This window comes from Anser anser (genome assembly GCF_964211835.1).
Source record: "Anser anser genome assembly, chromosome: 3".
Taxonomy (NCBI): domain Eukaryota; kingdom Metazoa; phylum Chordata; class Aves; order Anseriformes; family Anatidae; genus Anser; species Anser anser.
In genome coordinates this window covers 27,761,995-27,787,910 of record NC_139722.1, presented here as the reverse complement: position 1 = coordinate 27,787,910, position 25,916 = coordinate 27,761,995, and the positions used below count along the sequence as shown (strand labels likewise).

Genomic DNA, 25,916 nt, shown 5'->3' with positions numbered 1-25,916 from the left:
AGTGGAAGATCCTCTTTCAGCTTTTTAGTCAGCTGGTGGTTTGTAGGTTTTTGTTTGCTTGCTTGCTTGCTTGTTTCTGTTTCTTTTGTAGTTTGATCAGAGTGGAGACAGGTTTTAATAACTCTTTATTTCAATAAAGTAGTTGTTTTCTGAAAACTCAGATCTACAGACTTTTAATTCCCAAAGAAATTTCAACTGGTTTTGAAAACAATGGCTGTAAAGAGGCCTTACATTTTTTATTAAACCTGGGTCTGTAGTCTGTGACTTTTAACATAATGTGAAATTGCACTTTTTAGGCTTCAAGAGCTAGAACATCTAGAGTCTAATGAGGAATAATTTCATTTCTCTCTGCTGCTTTGTTTCTTTCTCAGATACAGAATTTCTAACAGCCCTTTCTTCTCCTGAAATAAGAGAGAGGAAAGGAGAGAAATGGAAACATACCTCTCTTCAGACAAATGGGGAAACCTGGTGCAAGTATCCAGAAGTAAAATGTTTGCCTGATTCCACTCATTACCAGACAAAGTATGTTTAACTCCTTGGGTACTTAACAAAAAGAAAAGAATGTTATCCTTGTGGAATAATTGCCAGAGGTGAATTAGAAATTAAACGTATATTCACGTTTTAAAGAAAAGGTAACAGCATTGAAGAAGCTTCCAGGATGTATTATAGCTGCATTCCATATGAGTTTACATGCTTTCAAGATAGATCCTTGCAATGCAATATATTTAGGCTTGAAAGAATCAGGTCTGAAAAGCAAGGTGATTATTTATTTATTTTCGGAATGCAGCAATTTGCTTGCTCTGTAACACAGGGAGAAAGAGCACTTTGGGCCTGTGAGGTACCTGCTGAGTGGACTCTTTCCAACAGCAATTCATCGTAAGCAGTTTTCAGCTGAGATACCCTCAGTCTGCTCACTGAGAAGAGAGTTATTTGGAGATATTTTAATATTTTTACGATTTTATAAAAAATCTGTTTAATTCTATATTCAAAATACGTATTAATGTCAATTAGTAAAAATAGAGACATATATAGAGAGAAATTATAAGTTTTGCATTAGCACCAGGGAGATAAAAGGGCCACAAAGATGATACAGGGCCTGGAGCATCTTCCCTATGAGGAAAGGCTGAGAGACCTGGGTCTGTTCAGCCTGGAGAAAAGAAGACTGAGAGGGGATCTCATCAATGTGTATAAATACCTGAGGTGTGGGAGACAGAGGGATTTGGCCAACCTCTTTTCAGTGGTTTGTGGGGACAGGACAAGGGGTAGTGGCCACAAAATGGATCACACAAAGTTTTGCACCAACATGCGAAAGAACTTCTTCACAGTGAGGGTGACGGAGCACTGGAACAGACTGCCCAGGGAGGTTGTGGAGTCTCCTTCTCTGGAGATATTCAAGGCCCTTCTGGATGCCTACCTGGACAGCCTGCTCTAAGGAACCTGCTTTGGCAGGGGGGTTGGACCCAATGATCTTTTAAGGTCCCTTCCAACCCCTACAATTCTGTGATTCTGTGATAAGACTCTCAAGGCTGTTCAGTAAAGATCACAGTTTCGTCTCTCCATGTGTTCACTCTCAGAACTAGCAAACTGCAAGAGCAGACTATGGTGGGGACTATGTTTGACCTGATGGGCATGAAGAAAGCTACAATTAAGGAAATGCATTGTAACTCCTTTTTTAGGTCATCATATAACAGATATTGCTATACAAGGAAGATTAAAACATCATTTTTTTTGCTAATTTCTTAATTATATGGATAAAATATGACATTGTATATAACCTGTTGGATATGTATTTTCTTTGGGACTATGGACACTGAAGATATCAGATGTAGCTAGAGAGTGGATAATCAAATGCAATTTTAAAATTAATTTATCCTTTTAAATAGCTGAATGAAGGACATGAAGGATATTGCAGATAATATTGTATCCTTGAAAAGTAATAACTGTTGATTAATAATCTCTATTGCTAATATTGGGTAAATATATATATATATATATTAACCATTATCTTAGTCACAGCTTTTTATATTTAAATGTATATACTAAAAATATGTAAATGATAGATTTTTGGAAATCTTTCATAAATAAATGTAAATTTTTCTCATTTTAAATTCCCCAGTCATCTAATCTATACTGTTATTTCTGAACAATTTCTACTGGTGTACACCTTATATTTTGTTTAATACAACATCTTCTATTGGTTAACATTACATTTACATCTTTCATATTATAATACCACTCTCGGACTGGATGGATTTATTCCTCAAGGTTTAAATATATGCGTGTCTGAGCCATTCACCCTTGACTCTTATTATATCAATGGAGAGAAGTCAGCACTTTCAGGGTGCTAGCCATATTGATCTGTTTTCAGTGATTGTTTTAGTATGAGATGAATTACACTGAAAAAACAAAACAAAACAAAACAACAACAAAAAAAAAAACACTCTTTTGTCCAGTTGATATTAAGGATGCAAAAGGCAACTGGCTCAGATGTAGATGTTCTCACTGTAAATATTGAAATTTGATCAGATGTATCAAACACACACACCACTCTTCCCCCCCTCAAGGCTATGATATTAATTTCAAGTTACAAATGTTCATTTCCTTACAGTAGAAGGAGTTTAGGAATGTATAGGGCATCTATGCTCTTCAGTTTTACTTTAAATTCCAACCACAATGTCACAAATATCCTGAAAAACCCTGCCGGATACTTGACTCCAATTAATTTTTAATTCATAATTAACAAACATTTTACAAACAAAACAAAATAAAACAAAAAACCTAAAGCTTTGTATTTTTTCATTAAAAATATTAATCTCTTCATTCTTACATGAAAATATCCCATTTTATATCTGTTTCACTTTTGTGACCAAGACTAATACTTAACATGGGAAGCTTTAGTTTTAGCAACTAACAGAACATTGAAGTAAGACTCTCAAGATGTTAATTAATTTCTGCTTAAATGTCTCCATTAATATGTTCCTGGAAATCTTTCACAAAACAGCTAACACTTAAATTTAGGCGCCAAACTGAATTTGAGGAAGATGTTATAAAGATAAATGCAGTAGATCATTTTCCAAGCCTTTTATTTATTTATTTATTTTTGTTCTGTAGTGCTAGTTAGCATTTCCATTATCTAACAATTAAGAATCTTGAGGACCAGTGACCAGCATCAGAACCAACTATTAAACTTGCCAACACAGTAGGTAAATCCCCAAAACTCTCTGTCTATACAAGATCTAGGTCGGATCTGCAGCAACTATCAATCTTCTTATCTTCACTGAAAATATATTGCAAGGAGAAAGATTAATTGCACCTAACTTTATATCTGAACAGGTCACTGTAATACATAAAATAGTATGGATTTTGTTCACTTCAGTTATGTTATTAAAATATTACAAGTGGAAACCTTGTGAGTTTTATACAGGAATGGAAAACTAAAGGTCTCCAAGCACCCTAGTTCATGAAAGAAAGTTGTTTAATGTGGGAAAAAAAATCTTTCTGATAGCAAGACTGTGATCGTAGTTTGGCAGTGTAGTATTGGTAATTTTCTGGACCTGTGTAGGAAAATGCGTGGTATGAGAGATTTACATTGGATTAGTGGAGGGGATTGAATTCCAATACAAGTTAAATAATACAGCACTTTTTTTTTTTTTTTAAAAAGAAATTACAGCCCAAAAGATTACTACCCCCTGAGTGAGCAGAAACAATATATATGAGACAAGATGTAACCCAAGAGACAAAGTACATATCAGGAGCATGTTTTTCCACTGGAGAGGGGTAAAATATTAGTATAAATGTAGCTGACATTGCACTTCCTGCCATTATAGAGAAAGATTATACCTTGGGGATTTTCCAAAGACAAATATTAAGAACATGTAAATAAAATATAACTTATTCACTTTGGTATTGGGTTTACCTTGGTAGTTCCTGTCTCTCTCTTTGACAAAATGACAGGCAAAACAAATTTATATTTTTTTTTCCTGCCTTTCATTTTTTCCTTCTTTCATATCTGATATGTCACTTTAAATGGTGGAATCTTTTGTTGTTGTTGTTGTTATTATTGATCTTGGAGATTTTTTTTTTTGTAAGTAGAGATATATAACAAAAATTACTAGAGGGGCCTGTGCAGGGGTGAACTCCTCTGAGCTCTTCTCTCACTGTGGGAAGAGAGGATAGAGAGAAAATGGATACAGGCAAAATATGTTGTGAAGGCTGTAAGAAATCTGACTTCTGTGAGTTGCTTCCATCCTCGAATGCTCTCCCAAGAAGTGAGTGCCATCACCTGCTATAAAATCATTCCCTGTTCTTCCCTCTCCTGCCGGCTGCTGCCAGAGTGATGGCACAGGCTCCCTGTCAGTGCATGCTGCCTGGCGGGCAGCAGTACTTGCATGCTGCTCCCCGGCAGACTGGCTTCCCCTGCCTGCATATGCAGTGCTTAGGAACTGTATTCCTAAGAGCTCAGACAAACAACCCTCCAGCTCCAGGGCCCCACAGGCAGCATCAGCAGCAGGGGTTGGGAAATGGCCTGATACAGCTCCGTTTTAGGGCTGACCAGAGGAAATTCCTGACCCAATGAAGGAATAACAGCGTTGACTAATGCCACCAAGCAGCTGCCTGGGCTGGAGGGTTGTTTGTCTGAGCTCTTAGGAAGGCAGTTTTCTTCCCACTTAATTCACATTACAACAATTATCCTCACAACTGGAAGGGGTAAAAAGTATGTTTTGAAATGAAAGGCTGGCCTTGTCAGAGATGATGACATTTTCCAAGGGGAAGATGTCATTTTTGTTATGTGTGACTATTTTTCTAGCCCTAATTATGGTGTATTTAATATTGTCCACTGTTTGTAGGAGAAAGAGACAGGAAAGGAAAGGGAAAGCAAGTATGCTTATAAAGGTGCAAACAAATTTGAACACCAGTGCTGCACCTATAGATGGATTTAGGAATTAAAATTGGAGCGGGTCTCTGGAGTCATTAAGATAAATCCTCTCCTGTCACAGACATTTTACTTTACATGAGCACAGTATCATCTTGCTTACAAACAAGCAGTAGCGCATTCATATGAAGAAAGTCTCTGTTGATCAGAGGTGTGTATTATACATTCTTCTCATCGCACATCTATTGACTAATGAAGATGCACTGTGTTGTAGAACTTTGTTAACAGTTTATTTTTCAAATAATATTATTACTCATTGGACATCCAAATTGACGGAGAAGTATGGCGTGAATAGACATTCCTTTGAAAATACCATTCTTCAGCTGATGTAAACAGACATATGTCCAACAAAGCCAACACCATATTCACCAGTACAGATCTCAACCTCCAATTTTAATATTCCATAAATTTATTTAAACCCTAATCATTGCAATTCAGTTTTCTTTCTGCTAGCAGTCTTTATAATGATATATGATATCACCTTATACACTATGATGGTGAACAGAAACACTGTATTTAAACTGGACTCCTCACACCTGCTCTCTTACGTTCCTCTCATCCTCTCTGTTCAGACCTTCTTGGCCAGCTGCAGTAGTCCTGACTGTATCTTGGCCTCAGGTTGTGCTGCTGAGGTTCTCTGTGGCTACAATTGGTGACAGACGTTGAGGTGTTGATGCAGTTTTACAAAAGCAGCAGTGAAAATAAGAGGTATGTATCTTATAAATACACTTAGTATGAAGTACTTTGTCCCAAACAGATCCATTTTTTAAAATCTCTCAAGTGAGAAATTAATCTTCATTACTCTTTTTCATCATTACATCAGGGTACAGATAATTTTTGACCAAACAGTAGCACCACTGGTGAAAGAGAATCGTTGATATTGTTTATTTGTAGGCATGCAGCAAATAACTCTGGCAATAACTGAGCTCCACCAGCTTTCTGGAAGCATTTGCTTTAGGCTTCAGCCAAAGAGAAGGAATTCATTGCTCTGGTGTTAGATTTCCTCAGACAGCTCGACAACTGGACAGACAGCTGTGATCAGCCCATTTGATCACCAGTGCTTTCAGCACACTTCTCGTTAAAGACTGAGCTACTGGCTCATCCTTGGAACTACAACACAGTTGTTCTCCTCTTTGTTTTCTATAATCCCCAGAGGGTCATGATGAGCACCTGCTCCTGTGCTCTGATAAAGCTTGTGCAGAAACTCACAGCTTGTGTGGTTTTCTCTTGTATCCAGCATATGGTTAGCAACCATGGGAAACTGGAAAATGCTGTTGGTATGAATGCCTTTTATACAATTTCTAACTTCTATCTGGGGCAATGTCCTGACTAATTAACTTTCAGCTATTCAAAATCTCAGCCCTTATTTAACAATACTGCTAAAAGCTATAGTTTGAAGATGTTTGTCTTTGTTGACAATAAGATATTGTCAACTGCCTTAAGATATTCTCATCTGCCTTTTTAACATTTAGCAGGCTTGTCCCCATCCATCCCATCCAAATATTTTCCCTGCCCCAGCTTACAACTCAGACTCACAAATGGCTGTGTTGCTGCATCTCCAGTGGTAACACTGTGATGGAAATAAAGGATTAACAACTAGGCTAGCTTGATGCTGAATAAAGAGTATATGGAACCACAACTTAAGTTCTCCAAATAGTAAGTGAAGACAAGGAGGAAGTTCCAAATGTCTCCAGAGTGAAGGCGTCCATTTTAATTAGGAGTTAGAATATGTCATTTAGGCAAATAGGATCTTTCTCTGGGCAATTTTCATAGAATCATAGAATCATTAGGTTTGGAAAAGACCCCCATGATCATCTGGTCTAACCATAACCCTACTATCAATGTCACCCACTAAACCATGTCCCTAATCACCAAGTCCAAACTTTCCTTAAACAGCCGCACGGACAGTGACTCCACCACTTCGCTGGGCAACCCATTAAGACACTGTGTCTCATCCCTGACACTGTAAGTACCATGAAAGCTTCATTGAGCAGGACAGCTTTCCTAGGTGTTTTGGAAAAAAGATGGATCCTTCTTTTTTTTTTTTTTTCTTCTCCTTTTCTTTTTCCTGTTAATAAAGTGTTATCCTCTGGACATTCTTTCAAACTGTCTGAAAAGAATGACAACTGAATGAAGGGAGCTAATGAGTAAAGCTGGAAAGTCTGAGCCAAGCTCCCATGTGGAAGGAAGTGAAGATGCCTCTGATTACCATCCTGAATTGTGAAAGTGGTGGAAAATCTCAGATTTCTGACTTGTTCCTTTTTTTCTGCAATGTCAATGATCCATGGTGGCCACATCTCCCCAAGACTTCATACAGATGCGTCTACCACTCCTGCAGGCAAACATGTCATAGTAGGTCTTAATTTCATTATATATCATTGTAGCAGTTATTCAAACAGGGTATTTGGGGAAATGTTTGTGTTATAGCATCCATTATCTCCCCACTTGCTGTAGAAGAATATAGCAGTAGTATATACCCTACTCTTCATCTTTTTTTTCTCAAGACCTGCTTCTGGTCAGAGCAAAACACTGACACCCAAGTCCATTACCCTTGATTTCATTATTTGTTAATGTTTGTGTCTTGCCCTTTTATTCTAATTGATTAAAGTTCCTCTCTTCATATCCAGTATTTTGGTATTTGGATGCCTCTTCTTGCACAAAATTACTGATGCATTTTTATTTTTAACCTTCCTTGAAAAAATAATCCTATGAATAAAATATCTGTATGTGTTTTTCCTTAGCCTAGACAAGTTCCAGCTGGTAAAACACACACAAATATGATGAAAGTTGAAATAACATTCAAATATTAATTATTGTACTTGATACTTAGACACTCTTGTGAAAGAAAATCTATGAATATGCATACAGGGAGATAATTTACTATTTACTGTAACTTTTACAGTCACAGTCCCTTATATAGGAGCACTTTCATGCTTCTGCGTTTTGCAGTTTCTGGATGCTAATTAAACAAATGAGGTGAATAATGAAGTAAAACAAGCTGAATGTTCAAATAAGTTAAAACCCTTTTTTTTTCTCATTGAGAAATGTATTGATTTTTGTATTACTCCTAAAAATATATATATAAATCAATAAAAACTGTTACTTCAGGCATTGAAAATAGACATCCCAAAATGATGGAAAAAAACACTGTAGAAGAAAATTATCTTTCCTTTTTTGAAAGGGATGGATAAGGACTGGATAGAGTCTTTTCCTCTTCTGTGTAGTTTATTATTCACTTCCTACAGTCAGTGCGATGAAGGGAAAGTGAGTTATGTAAGGCTCCCAGTAATTAAGTTGTCTTGAACTGGTGAGCTAGTACATCAAAAGATAAAATGACCACAAACTATAATGCATTCTGCTCCAAACTACTTTCATTATATTTATAATGCAGAGCAAGAATGTTGTTAAATTAAAACAGGTTTGCTTGAATAAATTTAATCACTGTGCACACAGTATGTTATTGCTCATTTCCAGAACTTTCATGTCTAACTCTGTAGCCATTTAATTTTTGTTGTTACTTTTCTTTTTTTTTTTTCTTTCTCTTTAAATCTCTACAGTCCAAAATAATTTCCAGCTTGCAATGTTGCGTTTATGAAGAATGGCCACTAGAGTGCTGCAGGTATCCATTGAAACTGCAGTTGTGTACATTTACTATCAGTAAATAAGTTTCAGATATATTTTTAATACATATCTATATAATTCATTTTTTTTTAAAGTAGACTTCTGTGCTAACTATATACCTGAAATATTTTAAGGTGGTTGTGTGCGTAGGAAAGCTCAGACTGGAGTTTTCTGTATGTATAGAAACAAAGGGTATGACTGTTTACAGGATAGTCTAGACTTGGATAATTGCTTAGAGGATGGATAGTTACATTGTATGCCATTGCCTTTTAAAGGGCTAACAAGTAAACTGTTAAACATCCATTTTCTTGTTCATGCTGTCTAGATCATTATTGATATAACTATAATGTGTATGCTTGTATAACTAATTAGTTATCCATCAGGTTTAATGTCTGTTTCCAAAAAAATACCAACAACAGGTACAGACAAATTTTGTTTCTGAAACTTGAGCGTTAATGCAAGAATTATCATAAAGACCTTGATCAAAGTTTTTGTCAGTTCCATCAAGCAGAGCAATTCCATCAAGGAGTCACATATTTTCTGTGCCAAAAGAGATGTATGCACTCTGCCTGAGATAAGCCCTGAATCCAGTAAGAGCCACTAACCCGTGTTTTAGCACTTTACTTGTTCGTCCCTGCCAGTGATTAGTCCCCTTTACAGCAGCAGTTGTAAGAGCAGTAGCCTGACTGGCAGAGATGATACAAGACCCTCTGTTAGAGCCTATTAAGCATTGAAGAGAAGCCAAGTGCCATCTCATGTTTCTGTGTTTCCGAGGTTGACCTTGGCTCTGTCTAACCCATCAAGAACTTCTTGGTCAGGCTTCTTCATAGCCGCAAGTCCCAAGATGGGACTGTAGTTAAAAAAAAAAAAAAAAAAAAAAAGCAATTTAAGATACTCTAGTGCTGAGGTTATCTGGTTTAACTCAGGCTAAAAGAGCTATAAAAATATCACTTTAAAGCTACATGAAGACAAGGCCAAAATATGATTTGAGGGTTAAGAAAGGAAAGATTAAAGCTGGGAAGTCTTGTCAGAAAGGAACTGATACTGGGGTGAAGATGAAAACTGAGCACTCCCAGCCTGCTCTGAGGAGTCTGTCAGGACACAGTACTGGAAAGGAGGACACTGCTGTGACAAATAGATTAAGAAACACGATAACGCTTAAAAAATTGGGCAAGATGGCATAGCAAAGCACTGTTACAAGAGAAAGCTTAAAGAATTGCTTGTAAGACCCTGAAAGGTGAGGAGGACTGTGGTCACTGTAACTATGACGACCAGCAAAATGGACAGAGGAAAAGAACAGCCAAAAGAAACCAAAACCAGAATGATTTGACACACACATGCTTTTTCCAATCACTCGGGAAAAGGAGAGTGCAAAGAAAGAGAAAAAAAAAATCAGCGATAAACAGAGAAGAGCAGTGTTTCTTTTGCCTTCCTCCTTTGACTGGTATTAAATTCCATTTCCATTGTATACTCTCTGTCCTAAATTGGCAGTGTCAAACTCTGCTGTAAAGTTAATGAAGGATGTGGTTTTAAAGTGTTTGATGTTTAATATATCTTTTAAATGTCATTAGGTGCCAGGAATTTCTAATCATATTGCTAAGTCTTTTATCAACCTTATAATCTTCTTCTTCCACTTTTATGCTGATCCTCTATGGTAAACTCAAAGACTAACTATGGAAATTTCTGAAAATCCACAGATGTCAGTCTATCTCAAACACATGGATTAATAAGGATTTACCTAATCACCAGTGTGGAATTAATCCAAGGAAACATATGAGAACAGGTTGGCTCAGAAAGTATAACCAGTATGCCAAATTCTTTTTTCATTCAAGTGCATGCCAGCTTATTGACTGATGTCATTCTATTTGTTTATCATTCAAGTGACTGTGGTGAGGGAGGGGAAAGTGAAATGGAAAAAAATTATGTCCTAAGGAGGGAGGAGGGGAAATCCATGACACTAATCTTGACATAGAAATGTCCATGTGAACACCCGTGAAGTCAGACATCTTGTCTGGACATAACCGCCTTGGTGAGTGGAGTTAAAGGAAAAGAGCTCAAAAGGATGCAACACTCTGGTTGGCACACTGGCTCATGTTCTGTGCAGTGTGACACACTGAAATGTCTAGTGTCAAATGTTTATGTCTTAAATGTTCTAGGAAAACTTCTTAGCAGAAGGTACTGTCAGGCTACCACAGTAGGAAAGTACTTGACAGTTTTTAGGAAAAAAAGGTAGCCATTCAACCACAGCAGAGTTTTTAATCTCTGATGACAAAGACTCCATTTCACAAAAGTGTTCTTCTAGGAGCTGGTAAAATCTGATCCTCGGTAATTCATGACAAATGTTTTTCCATGATAAGACATGAGAAAAGCACAATATATGGCTTTACTCAGCTACAACTTTAAGTGCCAATATGATCTCCTCCAAGATGACCAGTGTTCAGATCATCATCATTTCTCATCTATCACATTTTCCCCGTATTTGTGCTAAGCTTCTGCTCAAGGTTGCTCAAGGTGGTGTGTTTACCTTACCTGTGTTGCTAGAATTGGGGTTAACTTTGATCTTTACTCTACCTTTTTTATAGCTAATGAAGTCCATAGTGTGAAGAGGTAGTGAGATGGAAAACTAGGACCGGATTTGTAGAAGACTTCACATAAGATATGCTCATTATTTAAAACTTTTTTTTTTCTAAGTTTTCAGTTTTATGACATTTTGACTTCCATGACAATGAGTGAATACCATATTTGATATTTTAAGATGTAGTTTATATGGACAAGCTCTTGTCTATATGCATTTAGGACTCCATGTATATCCATCAGAATAACATATGCACTGCATCTGTTGCACTTCACAAAATAGAAGGAATTGTTTGTTCAGATTATTTTTTTTCCCTTCTGTTCTAGAGCTAGCTGAAGGTCCAGACAACATGCAAACTCCCCCTCCTAATTTCCTAAAATGTCTCAAATTGTCTAACATTTCACACATAGCTGAATTTCACTCCAGGTGTGCTAGCAGGTGGTTGCAGAAGGAGCTCTAAGTAAACTGCATTACTGTGCCTAAGACAGTATTTTGTGGAGAGAGACAAGGAACAAGAACCAAAGATCAGGAAAAGTTTACTGAAAATTTCTTGGTCATCTTCAGCAACTAAGTGCAGATGGCCCTTTAGGATCACAGTTGTGTTTTTTAGCACTCAAATTCAGTTGGAATTTATCTGTGGATAATTCTTAAAATTGATTTTATTCCAAACATCTCACTGTATGCCAAGATTTTAATTGACATGTTTCTTCAGCAGGATATTGAGTCAGAGATGAGCATGGATGAAACACTGATTTTCCTCTTTTCTCCCTACTTTCCTCTTTTCTCCCTACTCTCCCTACTTCTTCCTACTTCTCCCTACCTCTTTTTTTTTTTTTTTTGGTTTTCTGTAGATATCCTGGGTGTGTAATGTGAGGATCATTACTAAAAGAAAAATAAAAAAATAATCTCTTTAGATTTCCCACTGTATATTATATTAAACAAATCTGAAAGGTTAGACATTAAGCAAAATCTCTAGGAAATCTCAAGTCTCTCTGATTTGCCAAAAGCCCAAGTCTTTTTCATATCGGTTTAGAACAGTAATTCAAACACTATTGTTACTCCTACTTTTAACTATATCACCTCTTACTGTGTACTGCTTCGCTCATTCTTTTTGCTTTATAATGTAAAACATAATAGGATTTTTCTTTTTCAGGTTCTTCCATGAACTCCCTTATCCCATCTATCATTTCAAATTCACCATGGAAATGTCAATCCTGTCCCTGAGTCTCTCAGCCATCTAATTTTTCAAATATTTTTTCTTCCAGAATATCTTCCTTTCTCCTCCCCCATTGTTTTAAATGAACTCCTTGACAATGTCTACAAGAAAACTTTGCTATTCTTTAAAAGTCTCTTGAGCTTCTCTTTTTTGGCATAATGTCTGCAGGATTTTCACAACTCTAGGTACCGCTACTACCATTTAAAGTTCTGAAGTTGCTTATTTTCCTGGTATTTCCATTCTTTGCCTGTTTCTGTACACTTTTTCTTATGTTCAAATTCATAATTCCTGGTCTTTTCATCAAGAATCATGTTTTTGTTTGGTGCTTGCACAGGACTCAGAAGGATGCAGTCATGGATACAAACCTGGTCTGTCACTAGTGAAAAAAAAACACCACCACCACCACCAACAACCAACCAAACACAACCACAAGCAATGTTAAAAAGAGTATCTGTGAAAAAAGTTCTGGTTCTGTTCTCTGGAAAAATAATTTTCTGAGACCACAAATGCACAATAAATTGACAAGGAAATGCAAGCTTATTTTCACCTTGGAAAATGTGTCATTATACCCCAAAATTTACGCACTTCAGCTTGTAGGAATGCACACAGCTGTTGAGAATTCATTCCAGAATGCCCAATTAAATAACTACTTCAGCAAAATAAAGCCTCCAAGAGAATTATATTTTTAAATTGTTGTATTAATAGATTTCAGAGTTGTGTGGTCTGGAAATTACACCAGAGGTCTGACAGTTCATTACTACAATAACATCAGGTTTTACTGGCAGTTTTAGAAGCTCTGAAGAAAACAAGAGCCCTATTGTGCAGTCAATTTAATCTATTTGTGATATGGATCAGAGAAGACCTGTTGGGTTTGTTGACAACTGCATAGTATGGGAAGGCTTCAGTTTTCACTGGGATTTGCTAGATCAGAACACGCTTTCTTTCCAAGAAGAAGAAATAAAATGAGGTATTGTAAGAAACAAAGCTGTGTTTTGCAGTAGAATGTATTTTTGCAGTGGAAAATTCCACTAACCTTGCATATTCAAAAGTGATTGTGCAGGCATAACCGTGGCATAACAGTGGGAAGTATATTAAGCAGACAGGGAAGGTCCTACAATCCCAAAATAAAGAGGGTAGCTAAGAAAAACAAGACAAGCTGTGCAAAATCAGTAAAAAAAAAAAACAAAAACAAACAAACAAAAACAAACAAACAAAAAAAAACGAGACCCTCTAATCACGAGAGAAGAAGGGGAAAAAAAAAAAGGAAAAGGAGAAATTAAAGGTTGGTCCAATACAATTGTATACATATGGAGTAGTAATAAGCATCGAGTAGTTTGCGAACCTGTAGTACTCAGCCAATGAGGAAACAGGGGAAGAATTAAATGTCAGGTAATAGGAAATATAAGGTTATGGTATACTTTTGCTGTGAATTCCTGCTTGCAGGATGCCTACCATTGCAATCACAAATAAAAATGCTACTTCACTGAGATCTTCACCTGAGCCTGTGTTATTGGCTACAGATTTCTTCTCACAGGTATATGTTATTTTGTTGCACAGATGTCCACATCTAGTAGGAAAGATGAGCTTTATAAGATGAAGAATAAACATAAGACAATAAGATGTCAAATCATTAATCAGGGTGTACAGAACAGGGACAGACAATAAAGAAAAGTCTAAGTGGGAAGTCATCTAGAAGAATTCAGTAACCATTGAATATTTGCAGATGTTTTTATAAGTGATGAAAAAAGGTAAGCTTTTTAAAAATATTTTGTTCAACAAGGATAAAAAAGGATTAAATTATAATTGTATCACAACTGAAAAGAGGAAAGAATCATGTTTTTATAAAAAAGTAACATTTCTGAATGTGAAAATTATTTTACAATTATTGTAAACTTCTTGAAAAAAAACCTATGAAAATTAGACATTATAGTGTTCTATATTGTGTAATATTTTAACAAGGATTCACTTTTGGTCCCATGTTATTAACACCAGAGCAATTTTTTTTAGTGAAGGGTTGTTTAATGCTGTAAACACTTTATTCATACATAAGCCCACAGAATTCCAGATAAATCTTGTGGTTCCATTTATTTTCAGGACCAGCCTAAAATACAGTTGTTTAAAACCATAGATACACATGATAAAATTTAAACCTAATTAATCTAAGCCATAAACTTTGTTTTGAGGTGATAGTAATTAACACAGAAGTACATTTGAAGCCATCTTCTTATTCTAGGCCTAATTTTAGCTACTTGTACTCTTAAAACTTCATTAAAACCCTTCCTGCTAATTCCTCATAGTATTTTAGAGTTGTATTTTCCTATGAAGCCTGGAAAAACAATGGAAAAATTAATTTCAAAGTCATAACGTCAAAATTAAATAAAAAATATTTTTGAAAACACAAATGTAACCTAGCCAATTAAATGTTTGCTCTCAATCATCAATTTCATATTTAGGATTCATGGTGATGAGACTGTATGAGAGTCTCTTGACTGAATACAACTTTGTCTTGGTCTTTCCGGAGGTCCTCTTGTCCTTCATGTGTGAAAAATTGACATGAAAAAGGAAGGACTGCAGCAGGGTACATACACAGACCTGTGCTGGCCTTAATCTAGTGATCTTGTGTACTGACAGGTTCTGGTTCTGACAGCACACAGGCAAGACCCATCAGACCTACATCTAGAGCCAGTAGTCCTACAGCCCCCCATACGCCAGATCTGAGAGACAGGTAACGTGCATTGCTCTTTTCTTCTCCAGTGTGCTTCTGGGCTTCATTTTCACAGAAACCAAATTAAAATATGTTTGGATGCAGGCTGAGCTGGCAAACAATATGGGGTTGTTCTGAGGACTGGAAAAGCACACCAACCTTTCACATGTAGCCAGATTTAATTATTCTATTATTTCATGGTATTACATCAGCATAATGGAGAAGAAAATTCAGGCTTCGAGTCACTAAATCAGAATGAAAAACTTTTATTTCAAAAATCAGTGCAATAGAGCTTGAGTATATGATATATGCATAACTATTTTCCACAATAAAGATAACAGTTATAAAAAGCTGAGGACCTGTTTAAATTTAAATCCCAGTCTGGGCAAGACTTCATGGAAAAGACAAGAGCTAAGGCCTTGTTCAGCAAAGCATTTAATCTCACATGTAACATTTAATCTTAACCTCATGCATAAATGCTTTGTGGTTCCGGGACCTCAATGGGAAAAATGAATAACAAACAAATAGCTGCAATACTTTCCTTTGCTTTGGAGGTATGTTAAGCATTCCTTTATTCTGGAGTAGAACATTTTTGATAAAGTCTGTCAAACTAAGAAAACAGAAACAAGAGGTTTCAACTACTACATGTAGAAGTGACTGCATTGCATCATTTGTTTCAAGGTAAAAACTGAGTCACCCTCACAGAGGAGCTGACTGCTCACAAAGAAATCCTCTGTCTTCTTTTTATTCTGGACATCTGAGGACTTCTCTAGTGCCACCAGACAACTCCTTTTCATCACCGCGGTGGGAGACATGACTCTCCTCCCACAAGCAGTGCTTCCAGCAGAGTCAGGAAAGCAGCCTGGTGCCACTGCTGCCAGCTCCATGGGTCTCAAGAGAGGGATGCTGTGCGAACAAAGAAGGGCAGACAGGTGCCTGAAGGAAGAGCAGCCACAGATGACAGCAAGGCATCTCAAAGCCTCTAAACCATGGTGTGGAGCATACTCCAGAGAAGATGAGAAGGAGATCTGTGTGTTGTGCCTGAGCCCACACCAGAGCAGGCATGATTACAGCTCTGTCTCATAATTTCATTGCCACACACTTCACTAATGTGCTAATGCAGCGAAGGGTGGCCAGATATGTTCAGAGACAATACCAGTGAGGAGATAAAAACAAGTCTAAATTAGCTGCCAGCCCCAGAGAAATTGTTCTCGTGTATATTATCTGGAAATTATTTAGATTCTTGAAAGGTCATTACTGGCTTGGGAATAATTAATTAAGTTAATTTCATGGTGTTGCCTTTCTGAATTTTTGTCAAAATAAATATTGATTTATAAAGTTTTAAATGCCTACAAATGCCTATTATGTTTCATATCTTAAACTTTATAGTTATCTCAGTTAAGAACTTGCCTACTACACACCTTCATCATAGACAATAACAAGATGTAAGATTTTTTTTCCTGAAATGCATGTATCTATGCCTCTTGTACCCTTACTGCAATAGTTTCCCTTCATTGTGTTACAAGAATCTGAGCCTTTAGTTGGTCACTTGAATGTACAGTAGTTCTGCTGATGTTCCTCAAATACATAAAATTAAATATTTATCCAAATCTTTCAAGGTTTATAATCCTAATACATAATAGTAATAATAATAATAAATAATAATAATAATAAATCATATAGAAGAAATAAGAAGAAATGGAGGAAAAAGAGGCTTTAGTCTAAAAATGAAGAGGGAAACTGTCATATAATTCACTATGAAACCAAGGCCTGTTTTACAGACTTATATTGACTATTTATACTGTAACACATTGCAACCTCATTCCGACAGGCAATTTTGAGAAATGCAGAAATTTACAGAATACAGAAAATTTCAAAAAAAGCAGTTCTTGTCCCTAACAGTGCAAGCAGAGGAGATAAATGAAAAGGGAAAGATTATTATCAACTTCATCTAAAAGTCAAAGGACAGAGGCACAGCCAGTACTTGTAACTTGCCTGGGAGCAGGAAGGACCTGTTTTTACAAGAACGCTGATACTGATTTCCAGTCATGACATAACTATTCACCCTTTTGGTTTGTTCCTGGTGACCTCAAATCTAGCCATATGTCCTGGCCTTTAGAACTCACTATGTGAAAGAAACAGATCACCCACAAAATGAAACCCACCTAAATATTGCGTTAGTGGTAGGTGATTGTCTGTCTGCTAGTTCTGTTGGTTACTACTTCAAATCACTGCAGTTTTTAACTGGTTATTTGCTGGAAAGAAAACACCAAGTCAAGATGGGGCTTCAGAGGTGATCTGAGTGGAAAAGGGTATTGGGGAATTGTTGGTGTGTACCACGTTTGCTCATGTGTAGGAAGACTCTTAGAAAGAATGGTATACAGTGAATCACAAGATTTTGTAGCCCTGACCAGAGTAACAGAGCATCTACCATTAGCAAAACACATTGATTTCCTCAGAAAAAGAGAGGCAGAAAACGGCAAGATTCCTTACAGATGTGTCTAACTCAAAATGTTGTCCCACTGACCTGCTGACTTTGGGCAGTCTTTTCTTTCAAGTTGTTCTAAGGGATGATGTGAGATAGCACACATTTGTTCCATTTTGCAGAACTGAACTTAAGGAAGCAGACATTGGTTTGCAACTATGTGCCACAATATTCCTGAAAGAGACCGGTTTTGCTAATAATATTTGACAGAACGTGAGGAGTTATAAATTAAGAAGGAAAGCAAAATTTTTACTTGCTGATAATTTTTAGTAGTTGTGAGTGACCTCATCATTACAGTGTGTGCAGCTCTAAAAAATATTTTAAATTACTAGGGATAAAGTTTGCATTCCAGAAGAAAATCCCCTAATTATTTGCACCACTAATTTTATTGTCTTAGATACTCAAATCTTTTTTGAAACTTTCTCAGTTATTAGAAACTAAATATTAGATCTTTTGTTCAACAGATTTACATTACTTAAGTTACTTGTTACTTTTACTCACACATATTACCTCTGGTAATAATTCTTATTAAGTATTCCCATATAAGAATATGGAGGTAACTTGCTGTCATCATGTGTCAGTTTTTTTGCCACAGTGATTTTATTTTTTTTCCTTTTAAGTTCTCAGAAGTTCCATGAGGTTTCCACTGAATTTTCTCTCTTCCTTGTGAGCACTGATGTTCTGTATAGTCTGGATTCCAAGGTTTTGAATAGTACTTTATAATCCTAGTTCCTTCAGCTAAAAGGACCATAAAATGAATCACTGAATGTTGTTCAAAGAGCTGAACCCAGAAGTCTACTGTGTTTTTCAAGAAGCATAGTGAGGTATGAAACCAATTTTTCACAAAATAAAACTGATACAAAAAAAATGAAGAAATAACACTTTCTTACAGTTTATTCCATAGTATTAGTCATGCTGCTTTGTTACAATGTTAGGACTGACCCATTGAATTCAACCCTCTTTGTGTTTCCAAGGTTTTGAATGCAAAAAAGAAACAGGGTTCTATGACAGGGCTAAAGTTAGTAAAGTTAGTAGTATTGACTGTAAAAGCTGATGTTATGTCCCCAGCGAACACTTTTCTGTAACAGTGAATTTAGTTATTGGCTTTCTGATAGCTATAACTCTGGTACCATTTTGACATGACATTGCCCCATCTTTACAATTTTAACTTTGCAATTCAGAGTTTTAAAATACTGCTCTCATAGCATCAGCTGTCAGGAAACCTGCCTCTGGAAATGTCTCTGAGAAGAGGCACGGAAACGGGGATGCTGATCATAAGCTTTGTTTGTCTGATGCCTACAGTGTGAATATAGTAGACTACAAGGATGGCTTAAGGCTATTTTAACTCCCTCATTCATTTCTGTACAAGGATGACAGATTTGAGAGGAAACCTATGTCATGGACATAGACTGTGATAATATGGGAAAATTCAAAATTGTAAGAGCTTTTCACCAGTGGTATCAAGTTTCAAGTAATGAAAGTTTCTGTAATAAGCAGCTTTGTTTTCTGAAATGCTCACTCCGCCTGTTGACTTCAGTGGTGGCTATGAGCAGCCATTGTCTTTGATGACCCCTTGTCTTGACAATTAGCTTTGACAATGTTGATTTAGATTGAATGATAGGTATAATATCTACATAAACCACCTTAACTATTCAAAAATAAGCCACCAATTTCAGGAGCTGCTATAGCCATCTTGCTGTTGTTGTAATGATAGTTTCTTTTTTGTTGTTTGTTTGTTGTTTTGTTGTTGTTTGCTTTGTTTTGTGAACCACAACATTTTGTCTTTCTATAGTACTTTCCTCAGATTTTTGTTGAAAAACTAAAGGTTTAATGAAGGTTTCTGTACCTGAAAATAGTAATAGTCTCTAGAGAATCTACAAGGCACACAGCAGGTGTTGTGGTTTAACCCAGCAGGCATCTGAGCACCACATAGCTGTTTGTTCATTCCCTCTTCCCAAGTGGGATGGGATAAAGACAGTTTAATAGAACAGAAAAGGAAGGGAAAAAAATAATAAAAGAATACACAAAGCAAGTGATGTACAACGTGATTGCTCACCACTTGCTGACTGATGCCCATCCCATCCCCAAGCAGCGACCCTCCCAGTTTATTGTTCCACATGATGCCACATGGTGTGGGACATCCCTTTGGTCAGCCTGGATCACCTGTCCTGGCTGTGTCCCCTCCCAGCCCCTGGTGCACCCCCAAGCCTCCTTATTGGCAGGGCAACACAAGAAGTTGAAAAGTCCTTGGCTCTGTGTGAGCACTGCTCAACAACTAAAACATCAATGTGTTATCAGCATTATTCCCGTCCTAAATCTAAAACAGAGCACCACACCAGCTACTAGGAAGAAAAATAACCCTATCCCAGTCAAAAACAGGATGTTGAAACCATTATTTGTTATTAAAAAAAATGTTTTCTGTAATACTGTTTTCTACAAAGGAATTTTTTTTTGCTTGGTTGGTTGGTTTTAATTCTTAATAGTAATTTTGTGTTATACAAACTGTTAAGCAAAGCTGAATCCAGTGAGATTCATGATCTGGGGTTTTCTCCTTCCCAGCCTCCTTGAGCCAGTCAGTACAAACCAAGATGCAGGGATTCCTCACATCCTAGTCTAATAGATATGGTTGCTGTGGTGCTCACAGTAGCCAGGCTCAAGGGGTATCTCCAGTGGATACAGACACATATACAACACTGACCACCAAAACAGATAGTCCAGCATGGCTTTCGAGACTGGATCCTGCACATGCATGCATGCAGACACAGAGGGGAGTACATTCACACAGGAAAATAGTTTGGAATAGAGGTTTAAAAGATAAGGCAGTAGTGATCAGGTGCAAATGGTGATTGGCCAGGCAAGCTATGAGTCCTTTTTAACCCCTCTCTTGAATTTTTTCAGGTTTGTTCCTTCCCTTTCTGCTTTGATCCCTTCCTTTCCCTGCCTTTGGCCCTTCCTTAAGCATCCCAAGATGTGTTTTGAACATCCCCATAATCCCCCCAGCCGTAAGTTCTATGCGGACCCACAACTTGAGGATACTCATGTATCTTATAAGAAACTCAATTTTTCCCATCACATGCACTGTATTGTCTCCTTTCTTGCTAGCTACAAGGCTCTGGCTGATCCCCTCTGCTCGTATGCATGACTGTTTCCTTCAATGTCCCCTGAATTAATGACCTGAGGGCTCTTAGCATTGCTACCATCTCAGTTATGTATTGCTCCTTAGGGTCTGTGTCATTCTTGTTCTGTTTACTATTTTTCCTGTGTCTTTTCCTTTTCCTTTGTCATTACAAACCAGGTATGTTTACATTCCACGTATCTTCGCCCAATAAATAAATAAATAAAAAGAGATTTCAGACCATTCAGGTTTGGTTCACAATGTTGGAAGTCTGCTTGTACTACACACTTTGTATGACTGAATTTATCAACATTTTTTTTCTTCTTTTTTTTTCCCTCATGTTGAGTTGCTAACAAACAGAAAGAATGGCTAGGGGTGACTTTTCTGAAAATATATACCTTTGTGATTTTGGTAAAAGCCCTGTAACTAGAAGTCTGGCAAAGGAGATTATTTTGTAGAAAACTTTAAAAAAGACTTTGCCATTGAAACACTGATCAGCAATGAGAAGTCGTGATGTTCTCTGTTGCCCAGTGCAAAGAAAAATAATTACAGTGTTGTAGGTTTTTGGTTTTGTTTTATGATTATTTGGCTCATTTCTATTCCATAGCTACAATGGAAGGATTGAAGGATTCCTTGAAACCACAGGAAAGTAGTAGAGTGAAGAAAAGCCTCATCGGGGGAGTAAATAGCTGTCCACTTCCTCAGGCACTTAGGGAAGACTTGTCCATTATTGTAGATACTGGAACAATTTGTCCGTAAGGTAAAGTGCAGTGTTGGAGATGCCAACAGTGATCCTGGGAACTGGGAAGAGTTGAATTCTGTTGAAATGATGCTCTAACCTAGGCTACAAAACTGTATTAAGAAAAAAGTGTATTAAATTAGGTGAAACATTTTCAACATGTGCTAACACACACCAAGTGAGAGCAGGTATCCTCACTGAACAAGAAAAAAAAAAAAAAAAAAAAGACAGGTTTCTTATGCACTGAGCTGATAGCCTAATTTCTGGACTGTACTTCATTTTCCTCACAGAGCAAGAAGTGGGGAATATGTGTAAAAGTGGAACATATCTTTTAGCACATGGCCATTTCTTGCTTTCATTTCAGTTACATCTCTTTTTGACATGCAAATTTTAAACTACAGTTCTAGAAGAAATTTCACTTACACTTCCTCATCTTACCTGGGTTACTCCATGCTAGAGTACTATCGTATCTCACCTTCCACATCATCATGACTACTGATCTACTGTTTCTTTTCAGCACATAGGAATAAAAATATGAAGTAGTCTAATAGAATAGTCTTTGAGCATACAAACTTTGCTAACCCTGAAAAATATATAAGACAAATTTTCTCTCTTTTGTACATTCAAGCTTGTATATCTTGTTTGTAATTCAAACCTCTGAATCCCTGGTGCAATACACTGAACTTGTTTACAGTACTTTCTGTATGATGTTAGCTAATTGGTATTATCAGCAGGGCATGTAAAAATTATTTATGGTTTCTGTCTGTTGACTTCAATAAAACAGAAGTTGTTCAGGCTGAGGTTTTACTGTTTGGTTGTCAAAACATAACATAACATTATTAAAAGAGTTAAGGTTAATTATGCATCCTTTTGAACCAAGCATTTACAGCAGTCAGATTTTAGCTTCCAGATACAGTCCAAGAGAGTAATATCAAACTAATAAATTTTCTTGTAAAACTCTAAAGCTCCATTAGTTTTGATTTTTAAATAAGTAGTAACAACCTAAGAAATTACTGAGACCAAAGACAGGAAAAATAAAAGAAGACTGTGGACTTCTTTTTTTTTTCCACTTTTTGAAAAGTGTTTTGAATTTTTTAGAAGAAAAAAAAATTATGGATGGATTCTCATATGAAGTATGGATTCAGAAGCCTCCCAGCCTGAAGCAGAGATGGGAACTCTTTTTGCTTTTCTGGCAAAACAATTTGGAGGACACTACAATCAGTTGTAAATATCAGTGTACCAGAAAGATGCCCACAAATTATAGAGAATTCAAATAAAAAAGAACATAAAAAAAATCTATCTTTTAATGAGACAACATTAAAAAAGAAAAAAGAAAAAAAAAAGATAAACTAAAGCAGCAGTTCTTTCTTTCCTTTCTTTTCTGGTTAATGACTGTCAAGGTCAGCAACAAAGATTCTTTTAGGAGAAAAACTAATCGGTTCTCTGCAAATTATAGGTGTAAAGTAGAATTTTGTAGGATGAATGATTAGAATATCATAGCATTTGAGAAAAATAAGGTGTTTGAAAAAAATATAAAACCGTCAGCGTAAATTTATCCACAATACAATCATTTTACTGTTTACTGTCCTAAATTTTTTAAATATTTTTCTCCCTATTCTACTGCTTTTCCTAAATAAGCCTTACACAAGTCTACTGCTTTGTTTACCAAGGGTGTTTTTTTTTGCAGATGGCTGTTCTTCAGTCACTAATGACCAAAGGAGTAAACCTCTTTAGGGCAGCAGCTGTCTTCCATGCTGACACTTTTCTGAGATTTTTATTCGTAATGCTGTACTAACACCAGTGCACAAGCAACATCCTGTGGCCTGCAAACAGTACAATTACACTGTGGTGGTTTTACTCAGCTGGGCAGCTGAGCTCTACCACAACCGCTGTCTCACAAAGGGAAAGGGGGAGAAAATATGATGCACAGGGCTCAAGAGTTAAGATAAGGTCAGGGAGATCACTCAACAATTATCGTCATGAGCAAAACGAACTCAGCATAAGGAGATTAGTAAAATTTATTACCTATTGCTAACAAGTTAGAGCAGTGAGAAACAACAAAAACAACAACAAAATAAAATAAAAACACCTTCCCCCTGTCTACCCTCTTCTGTGTCCTTCCCCAGTGCAGCACAGGGGAATGGGCAATACAGGCTGCGGTCAGTCTGTAAAGCTTCATCTCCTCAGCTCCTTCAGGGTCACTCTCTGCCCCTGCTCCACGTGGGGTCCCTCCCACGGGATGCCGTCCTTCCCGAACTGAGCCTGCGGGGGCTGCCCACAGGCAGCAGCTCTTCAAGAACTGCTCCCACATGGCTCCGTACCACGGGGTCCATCCCCCAGGAGCAAACTGCTCCAGCACGGGTCCCCCATGGGCGGCAACTCCCCCCAGACCCCCTGCTCCTGCGTGGGCTCCTCTCCACGGGCTGCAGCTCCTGCCCGGGGCCTGCTCCTGCATGGGTCGCAGCCTCCTCCAGGCCACATCCACCTGCTCCACCGGGGGCTCCTCCACGGGCTGCAGCGTGGAGATCTGCTCCGTGTGGGACCCATGGGCTGCAGGGGGACAGCCTGCTCCACCAGGGGCCTCTCCACAGGCCACAGGGGAACTTCTGCTCCGTGCCTGGATCTTCCTGCCCTCCTTCTGCACTGACCTTGGGGTCTGCAGGGCTGGTTCTCACTCCTCACTCTCCCAGCTGCTGTTGCACAGCAGCTTTTTCCCTTTCTTCAATCTGCTCTCCCAGAGGCCCAACCAACATCGCTCCCTGGCTCAGCTCTGGCCAGCAGTGGGTCCCTTTTGGATCTGGCTGGATCACACTCTTATCTGACATGGGGCAGCTGCTGGGCTCTGCTCACAGAGGCCAGCCCTGCAGCCCCCCACCCCCCCCCACCCCCCCCAGTTACCAAAACCTTTCCATGTAAACGCAATACATACACATACCGGTGTTTGTAGCTAAGGAAGACATTCTATTCACATGTTTGTTTATATTTATGGGGATTTTATCTTTTCTCCATACTGACCTCAGGTTGGCCAAGACTCCCTCTACCCTTTGTCTTTTTCTTGTAATCATGAGAAAAACTTCTATTGAACATAATATAGCCCTTGTTTTTTCCATTTGGTGCCACACCTATTTCCATGTTTGTGCAGTTTTTATCATTGACTTGTTCTAGAGAGAGAATGGCCAGTTCAGATACTGCAAATCTAGCCTGCTAGATTATTCATCACCATCAATAATTCTTTCACAATTAATCAGAGAGGTGTTGTGAAGTAACTCATCACACAAAGGAATGTTTTGAAGTTCCAGCCAGACTAGTGTGGAACATACAACTTTATGCTGAACTCTTCTTTATTTTTCTCAAATATTTAGTAGAACTGAAGAAAATGAAATTTAGAATATTAAGAAAACTGTTCTGAAATTAGGCTTCCATTTCTATGCCTTTTCCACCCTAGGTGACTGAGAGTATCCCAGACACCAAAATGTGAAAGATGAAATCCTGTCAGTGTGAGTTTTGCCACTGACTTAGTTGAAAATGTAATTTTCTTGCAGTTCCATCTCAAAATCTCAGTGTAGGAAATTAGATGGACATGCACTGTTTATCTTAGAGGGATTATAATGTCATGTCTTGCCACAGGTCCACCAAAATTATGTAGCATCCACCAAAATTATGTAGCACCACAGGTCTCTCTCCTGTATGTCAATTCACTGATGCAAAACTTCAGAAATCTTCAGAAATTATCCTATTCATTTTTCAAAAAACGGTTTTTAGTTTTGGACTTCTGTTAGTGAGTAGTAGTGTGAAAACTGAATTCAGTCTAGTCTCAGATTTATTTTTAAAGAAATCTTTGAAACTCCAAAATTCTTCATATGCATTCAGTTCAGTACTAAAAATAATATGTATTTTATTATATTTTATTATTTTATTAATAATATATTATTATTTTTATTTTTATTTATTAATAATATTTTATTATTTTATATATTAATTTTATTGTTATTTTATTATAATATGTATTTTATTATTATTATTGAGAGAATATAAACTTTCCCTTCCTTTTCTGTTTTGTTAACAACCAAAATTGAGATGTTTGTGTGATGAGGTTTCATATATTATACAAAATGCTTTGGAGAAGATGGCAAGTCTTTGATTCATATACTAATTCGGAGCAGGCAGTTCACTGTGTGAAGTTAATCTTGCAAGGAACAGATTAATCCTGATTCTGTGACCCACCTGGGAGTATAATATGACTGCTATCTATATTCCTGCTTGAATTGTAAGAGTATATTCACATTGATTTGCAACAGCCAAAACCATGGTAATATATCAATGTTCACTCTTTTGTATAAAACAATTACATATAGACATAATCTTTTGAAAAAAAAAAAAAAGTCATTCAGTGAAATGCATCAGAATGTAAAGTTCTGTAAATGTAAATTTAATACAAAATGTAAGTGACCAGTACTTAGGAGCACTGTAGATATCTTCTATATAGTAAAATTATGAAAAAGTTTCTCCATATTATGAGTTTTGCTAT

The 25,916-nt window shown here is 37.1% G+C and overlaps 1 long non-coding RNA gene across 1 annotated transcript in view; it reads left to right on the top strand.

Moving 5' to 3' along the window:
* Window positions 1–16,475, top strand: part of LOC310896430 — a 223,467-nt gene extending 206,992 nt beyond the window's left edge. The window contains exons 2-5 of the long non-coding RNA XR_014581481.1: window positions 5,506–5,641; window positions 6,830–6,898; window positions 14,977–15,070; window positions 15,731–16,475. This is a non-coding gene — a long non-coding RNA (uncharacterized lncRNA). The remainder of the gene's footprint in view (window positions 1–5,505; window positions 5,642–6,829; window positions 6,899–14,976; window positions 15,071–15,730) is intronic.
* Window positions 16,476–25,916: the final 9,441 nt, after the last annotated feature.